This window comes from Lolium rigidum, chromosome 2 (assembly GCF_022539505.1).
Source record: "Lolium rigidum isolate FL_2022 chromosome 2, APGP_CSIRO_Lrig_0.1, whole genome shotgun sequence".
Classification (NCBI taxonomy): domain Eukaryota; kingdom Viridiplantae; phylum Streptophyta; class Magnoliopsida; order Poales; family Poaceae; genus Lolium; species Lolium rigidum.
The window spans coordinates 83864159-83872476 of record NC_061509.1 but is presented as its reverse complement, the minus strand read 5'-3'; the positions used below and the strand labels follow the sequence as shown (position 1 = coordinate 83872476).

Below are 8318 nucleotides of genomic sequence, written 5' to 3'. Positions count from 1 at the left end.
TCTTTCTTGAAGACAATTTCGTCGAGTTCTCCCTGTAGACAATTTCGTCGGGTTCTCTCTTATATACTTTGAATTTTGCTTTCTCCTGCACAAATAAACAAACTTTTTCTATCTTTCCCTTGACTCTCTTTTTCGCATGCGGTGTCAGATGCTCAGATTCGATTGATATGTAAAGTGAATATATGCCGCGCAGCCCCCAAGTGTCAAGTGCGGCGAAAGTAAATGATAATCAACTTTGTGCAAAATAAAAGAACACTTAGCTTTTTGGACACGACGAAGTCGATGCATGATGAAGTCTTCGAGTGTAGATAAGAAATCTAGCCAGAGTAGAAACCACCAAATAGCAAAAGTGGATGCCGCGAAATTGTTGATGAAGAAATAACCGAGCCCCCGAGCGTTGCCGGGGTGATATCATGATTGTTGCTTAGACACGGTACCACAGTTATAACTCAGGGCAAAGTCATTGTCGAGCCCCCGAGTGTTAGACGTGATGTCGGAAGAGGTTGACGGAGTCGCGGCATCATATACGGTGAAACCATTTAGGATGAAGCCATTGTCAATAATATAATATGAGTCCACAAAGATGAATCCAAGATGAAGTATTTGAGATGAATCCATATTGAAGATTATGCCATTAAATATAGAGTATATATTGAAGATTAATCCGTCGATATCATAGAGGATGAATCCATTGACCCGAAGAATCCAGTAATAATCATAGAAGATGAATCCGCTGAAGAAATAAATCCGGTAATAGTCATCGATAAATCCACTGTCCCGAAAATCCACCCGGTAATATTATATTAGAGGAAACTAATGATAACCCGAAGAAAACCAATCCAGCAAGCCGCAGAAAATAAATCCACTGAGCCGAAGAAATCCACTAAGTCGAATAAAATAATTCCACTGAGCCGAAGAAAATAATTTCACTGAGCCGGAGAAGATATATCCAGAGCCGAAGAAAAGAAATTCACCAAGTAACCGAGTATCTTCGTGGTAACGAAGTGATGGCGCAACCCCGAGTGGTTGGGTGATTTTGTTGTAATATTGTAATCCCCCAAGTATTTGGATGTGGCGAAAGTAAATAATAATTGAATCTTCAAAGAGGGGCACTTAGCTTTTTTATCGGTTGTGGCGGAGCCGACGTGAAAGGAGGTCGTGCGGCGGACACAATCGATGTAGATATGCGACGCCTTCTATCTCTGATGGTATTTCTGTCGGATGGCGAATCCGCTATGGCGAGTGCGCACCAGCAGGTTCATGCTAGCGTTCGCCGAGAGTCGTCCTTTGCAAATGAGTAATAGAGAATATGGTCGTCGAAGCAAAGTAGTCGACGTTTGTTTCGATCTGCAGTGATATTACGGCAGCACTAGCCGAAAAAATATTGAATCATACAAATAGTAATTAGAAATATATCACCTGATCCTTGTGTCTGCGACACGCGAATATGCGACAGCGAGTGCGCGCTGACGGGTTGGCGTCGGGTGCGCGACCTGTATATGCTGACTTGATACACATCTTGCTTGAGTCTTATTAGCCTCCTTAACGATCGAAGCTAGATCAAAAATCCGACGAACAGTGCCTTGGGCAAGTATATGAAAGATCGGAAAACAAAACAGCTGACCCTATAGCCATCAGTCACCGAAAGGGCCACCGTTTATTGCCTTTAATGATTGCTCCTGATTAGACACATAAAGATACTTTTGCATAGAGATTAGAACCATGTATATCAGTCAATGAGAGAAAGAGAGAAAAATTTTTTTTTAATAAGACGCTCCCAATCAAGACAGGGCCGGTCACGTGGGGTTGGTCCACTCGGTTTGCTGGCCCTTGGAACGCCGCCGCCCTTGCTGATCAACCAAACTCTTTGTGCTTTCCATCGGCTACTCCCATCGGCTGCCCAGCATCTGCTCTTCTTGGAATTTTTACGACGCGTTGCCGGCTTGATCTTTTGCCGAGAATCACCTTTGGGAATCCAATCTCGCGACTCGCACTCGACCGGGCCCAAACCTGAGCGTGACGTCTTGTCGAGGGCGAAGACGATACAGCCGGAAAAAAATGGCCGACGGCAGCGCACAGCTTATCGGATGCGCCTGTTTGTTGAGTAAAAACATCCTCCGATTGTTGCCGTAGATCCAATGCGTTTGTTGATCAGAAGGAATCTTGAGGTTGATGACGAAGTATCCCGCCCGGATAACGAAATCCAGCGTCGCGATTCCCACAGACGGCGCCAATTGACGAGGGATCACCTCGCCAATGCCTACGTATTGTAGACTTGGGTTTCGGGAGAGAGCGACGATGGAGATTCCGGGGACGAGATTAGGCACACGACGTACCCAGCTTCGGGTCCCCTCGGTGGAGGATCCCTACGTGCTGCTAGCAATCCAAGTATATGATCATAGATGTGTTTACAGTGGTGCCGCCATAGGCGGTGTTATGTTGTCTATATTTTGTCAACCTGTTGGCCTCTCTATTTCGGGTGCCCTGGCTAGCTTTATATATGCAACCAGCCTAGGGTTTTACAAGAGTCCTAGTCGACTACTTCTTCGGGTTGCCTTGTTGGGCCTTCTCCATATTGGGTCTTCTCCATATTGGGCCGAGCCAGGTATACTAATAATGGGTACCCGAAGGGTATGCCCATGTCACCAGCCACATCATCATGTCTAGCAACAAGTTTGACCTCACAACTTACTTAATCCCGGCAGAGCCCATAATACAATAAGGCCGCACTGGAAGCTAACTAAACATGGACGACTTATTAATCTCTTTAATCCTGAGTGGCCATCCACAAGTGCACCCTCAGGCGAAGACAACCACAATGTGGCCCTGAGTAGCCACTCAACTTATGCGCACCCTCAGGCGAAGACAACCACCTAGTGGCCCTGAGTAGTCGCCCACCAAACAACCAATCCACCCAGGTGTTTCATTTAGGGTTGTTAATTTTAATTTTCAATACTCACAATCCAGAATAATCAAAACAGCAGTGGCATTTTGTTGTTGCTAGGCAAACTAAGAATACTAGCAATGGTTCAAAGGTGGCTACACACTACTAGGATTGATAAGCATAGCATACTTTCGAAAACAAAATTCCTACCATGCATTCTAGTTTAAGAAAAACACTAATGCTTAACAAAATAGGTAGGTAATTGAGTATCACTTGCCTTGATCAAAGCAACCCGCACAATCACAGCAATCACAAGCACCTCCTTGATCTCCTCACAATCTATTCAAACAATCGCAACAATAAACAAACACTCGATATGAACAATCATAGACATGTATGCATGCATGCTATGCAACAATTTAATCTTCACAAGAGAGGTGGTGTGTAAGTGTTGCATTATGTGCTCTCTGATATGTGCAATGTTAACAGAATATTCTGGACATATAATTTGGTTTAGATAAACCATTAATCGAGTGTCTACATTACATATACAACCTTATTAATTAGCTACAGCAAGCACTATGTATTGTAAAATCATGAATTTAACTTCCCTGGATAGGTTACAGTAATACAAGAGTAGAGCAATTGGATTCATTCGAAAAAGTTTTATAGAATTTGAATTATCATCGAATTACTGATTTGAATAGATTTCACTAAAGCAAGTTTGTGCACGTATCAAAGTTGTACAACACCTATACCAAGTTGAAGTACATGTTCTGAGGATTCCAGAAAGTACAAAATCATTAAATTTGGCCCAGTAGATTATTTTATACAATTTTTATAGTGTAATCTGGTCTATTTCTCTAATTGAAATTTGATGCGAAATCTAACACAGTACATATACCATATAATTGCATAAACGGATACTACATACTGTAAGCTTTCCGAAACAATAAAATTTGTAAAATTTGGCCCTACGGCTGATTTTATACGGATTTTACAAGATGTGTAACAAATCTGAGATTTAAATTTCAAATTTAAAACGCGTTTGACTGAGCTGACTGGGGCGCTGACAGAGGCTGCCACGCGGCGCGACGCGATTGGCCGCGCGGTGATCATGCGGATCACCCTCCCCTGGACCGGCCGTGGCCGTTAGATCTAATCTACGGCTAAGATCTAAAAAGCAAATAGAAAAGAAAATAAAAACAAAAGAAAAAGGGGGAAAGAGCTCACCCTGGCCGGCTGCTAATGGTGCGGCGGCGGTGGCTCGGTCGGACGGCGTCGGCGACGTTTCCGACGGTGAGCGGCAGCAGCGAGGCGGCTACGGGAGGCGGCGCGTCGCGGCAGGGGCTTGGGTGGTGGCGGCGTGGCGATTGGTGAACCGAGGCGGCGGCGGTGCTCGGCTGGAGGCTGCGGCCAGTGCGGCGCGACGGCGAGCAATCGCCGTGAGCTGGCGGCACGGCGGCGGGTGCGGTGTGGGGGAAAAAGACGGCGGGGTCTCGGGCTTTATATAGGGCAGGGCGCGGACGTCGAGGCGGCTTCGGACGGTGGGGATTCGCTCCGAGTCGACCTAGGCAAAGCAACGACGGAGGAAGAGTCCGGCCTGGACACGGGGAAGAAGAAGGCGCTGACGAGCGGGCCCCGCTGACGGGCGGGCCCCATCTGGCAGCAAGAGAAATGAAAAAAAAACAAGAAAGGGGAGAGGCGGTTCGGGCGCGGGCCGTTTCTCCCGCCGAAGTGGGCCGTTCGGTCGGGCTGGCCCATTCGGCCGTCCGAACCATTTTTCTCTTTTGTTTGTGTTCTTTTGATTTTCTTTTTCTTTTTACTGTTTTTGACATAACTTTAGTTTTAGGTATCCAAATTGACCCAAACCAATTTCTAAAATTTTGTAAAATTCAAGGCTTTGATTTAAACAATGGACAACAATGTTTTGACACAATTTAGCCTGGTAGGGAAATAAAGTTCTTTGCAGATAGGATATGTAGCTATGGTTGAGGCAATTGTGCTTCACATTTTATGTGTAAATGAACAAATGCAAAGATGCCATGAATGCATGCAGGTTTTTTGTATTTTGAAAATTAGGGATGTTACAGGTTTGACCAAGATTTAAACAATTTTAAAACATGAAAATGAAAAGGCAAGGCTGGATCTTTTCTAGTCACTCTAAAATGAAGCTTTTGGGAGGTTCTTGAAATTTCCATGTTTGAAACCCATACGACTTCTCTTCATGCTAGACTTCATAAGATCGACCGAGTTTATGGTTAGGGGGTAGATACATGATTTGTCTGGTTTGAACACATGTATAAACCTTCTTACTCACTCTAAAATAAAGCTTTTGGGAGGATTTTGAAATTTCCATATTGTAAACCCAAAACCACGTACGTATCTTCATGTTTGACTTCATAAGACAGAGTTTAGGGTTAGGGGTAGATACATGATTTTTCTTGTTTGAATATGTTTAGACTTTGTTTATCAACTTGAATGTTTACCGTATGACATAAGAAGACAATGTTTTTGAATTTTTTATGTCCATTTGAATCTTAGTCAAATCCTAGGTTTGACCAAGATTTAAACAAGTTTAAAACATGAAAATGAAAAGGTAAGCCTGGATCCTTCTTAAGTCATTCTAAAATGAAGCTTTTGGGGGTTCTTGAAATCTCAATGGTTGAAACCCAAATTAAACCACTTCTCTTCATGGTTGACTTCATAAGACAGAGTTTAGGGTTAGGGGTAGATACATGATTTCTCAGGTTTGAATATGTCTAGATCGATCACATGCTTGTTTATCAACTTGAATGCTTACTATATGGTCGACATAAGAAGACTATATATATGTGTGTTGGTCAAATACTATGTTTGACCAAGATTTAAACAAGCATAAATCCTGAAAATGAAAAGGTAAGCTTGGATCCTTCTTATTCACTCTAAAATTAAGCTTTTGGGAAGTTTTTGAAATTTCCATGTTTGAAACCCAAAACCACTTCCTCTTCATGCTTGACTTCATAAGACATAGTTAAGGGTTAGGGGTAGATACATGCTTTTTCTGTTTTGAATATGTCTAGACCTTGTTTATCAACTTGAATGCTTACTATATATATGACATAAGAAGGCTATGTGCTTTGGTTTTTCATTTTCTGTTTTTTTTGAATTTTATCCCCGTTTGAATCTTGGTCAAATACTAGCTAGGTTTGACCAAGATTTAAAAAAGTTAATTTAAAACATGAAAATGAAAAGGTAAGCCTGTATCCTTCTTAGTCACTCTAAGGTGAAGTTTTTGGGAGGTTTTTGAAATTTCCATGTTTGAAACCCAAAACCATTTCTCTTCATGCTTGACTTCATAAGATAAAGTTTAGGGTTAGGTGTAGATACATGATTTGACTGGTTTGAATATGTCTAGACCTTGTTTATCAACTTCAATTCTTACTATATGACATAAGAATACTATGTGCTTTGGTTTTTCATTTTTTCATTTTTTTCTGAATGTTTATGCACATTTGAATCTAAAGGTGAGAGAACACGTTAAAGGTTATTCTAACAAAGGTCATGCTTGGAATCTTACCTATGTATTATTGTACATCACAAATTTGAAATCAAAATATGTGCATCTCTATAAACCATAAACCCTAACCCTAACTATATAGAAAAATATGAACAATCCGGCCATGCTTTTCGATTGCCTTTTTGATCCACCTTTGGCTGGATTTGAAATTTAGGGAGGGGGGTACCTAGGGGACGAGTGTGTTTCTTTGGATGCCTCTCTCGTATTTGCTAGTTTTTGGGGGTCACAAAAATTCAGGGTAGCATCATGCCCACCCCCCTCCCTTCACGCGCGAAAAAAGTGTTAGGCGAGTAGTAAAATGGCATGAACAACAAGTTTCAAGTAAAATTTTGAATATAACCAGAATGTACCAATTGATAGATGAGTTAACTTGGCTTCATGGAAAAAATAATGTCATGTAAATGAGTTAACTTGGCTTTCCTACCCTTGAATCCATAGGAAACTTTGTACTAATACAGTGTAATGATCACCCGAGTTATTACACCAACAGGTCTGTCACTTACGTGTGGTTCCCATGCGTGAGGTCCGCACCAGCCATGTGCGGTCGGTAGGAAAACTCCCATCTTGTTTGTCAAGAGAAGACGCATCAAAACTCCCCCCTCTCTCTCTCTCTCCAGTTATCCACCTCCGCTGGCTGCCGGTTTTGGCATTGCGTTTCTAGCTCAACTCGGAGGCCATGGTGTGCACGCACTGTAGCCATGGCGATTTGGTCGCGCTAAGTGGTTCGTCCCCGGTTGCGACGAGGATCAATCTGGGCGGTGGCTGTTAAGGACCCGATCGCATTTCTTGCTTTCAGCGTGGCGTCTTCCATGTAAAAGTTAGGGATTTAGATGAAATTTCCTGTTTATTCTGTGTCTTGTTGTAAACTGTGCTCTGGTGCGTATTGGAAGTCTGAGTTCTTCAGGATCCTTCGGTTGTCCCTCTCTCTCTCAAGAAAAGAAAAACATCTCTCTCATTCAGTTGTACTCTCATTACGGCCTCGCTCGCTCGCTCGCTCGCACCTCCTGCGCACTGACAAACCCTGAAAAAGGTCAGACACCATAAATAAGAGGGCCCCCCTCACTTCTCACCTGATCTCTATCCTCCGTGTGATCCCTCTTCCTCCGAGTTTCACTGGACGGGCAAACACATGTGCTGCCTACAAATATTCGACCCCTTTGCATGGATAATCATGTCGACCATTTTTACCTGGTTTTGAATTAAATAAATGAAAATGAAGAAAACCTCAAAAATGAAACCCTTCCGCATTGAGTGCGCAAACCTTCCTCCCTTTCTTTCTGCTCGATGACGCCCCACTTTTCTCGATTTTCCCTCGGATTTTTTGGCGGCATGGCCAAGCGGTAAGGCAGGGGACTGCAAATCCTTTATCCCCAGTTCAAATCTGGGTGCCGCCTATAGGTGTACTAGTTGACAGGGAAAATAAGAAACCTGTGATAGGGTAGTAAAAAACAAAATGTCTTCACAAAATAGACTATCGTGTATGAAGATTCATGGGTTTCAAGCCAACAAATGGCGTAGTTATGGCAATATTTGTGGCATAGATTGTTATAATGTGCCCAAATTGGGCATGGTAGTGCATCTTGCCATTCCCAACAATGTTGCTGACTAGACTTTTCAACTTTTCAGTATATAAAAACTCATTTTTCATTTTCAAGATGTCAAAATAGGTTTAGTTTGTGAATGGGGTACATAAGATACAACTCAAAATGGCGCCTCTACATTTTTAAGATAAATTAGGCCACATATTAGTGAAATATCCCAACTCTTTACGTTTTTAGTGCTTTCTAGCTAGTTTCACACATTTAAATGACTTTATGCTGATTTATTGAAAGTAATTCCAATTTGAAATGTAGGTGTGTTATAACTTCGTCCTAT

At 42.5% G+C, this 8318-nt stretch overlaps 1 non-coding gene across 1 annotated transcript; it reads left to right on the top strand.

Annotated features, from left to right (window-relative positions):
* The first annotated feature begins 7766 nt into the window (after positions 1 to 7766).
* Positions 7767 to 7837, top strand: TRNAC-GCA. The gene has a single exon. It is a non-coding gene; the product is annotated as a tRNA-Cys (tRNA).
* Positions 7838 to 8318: the final 481 nt, after the last annotated feature.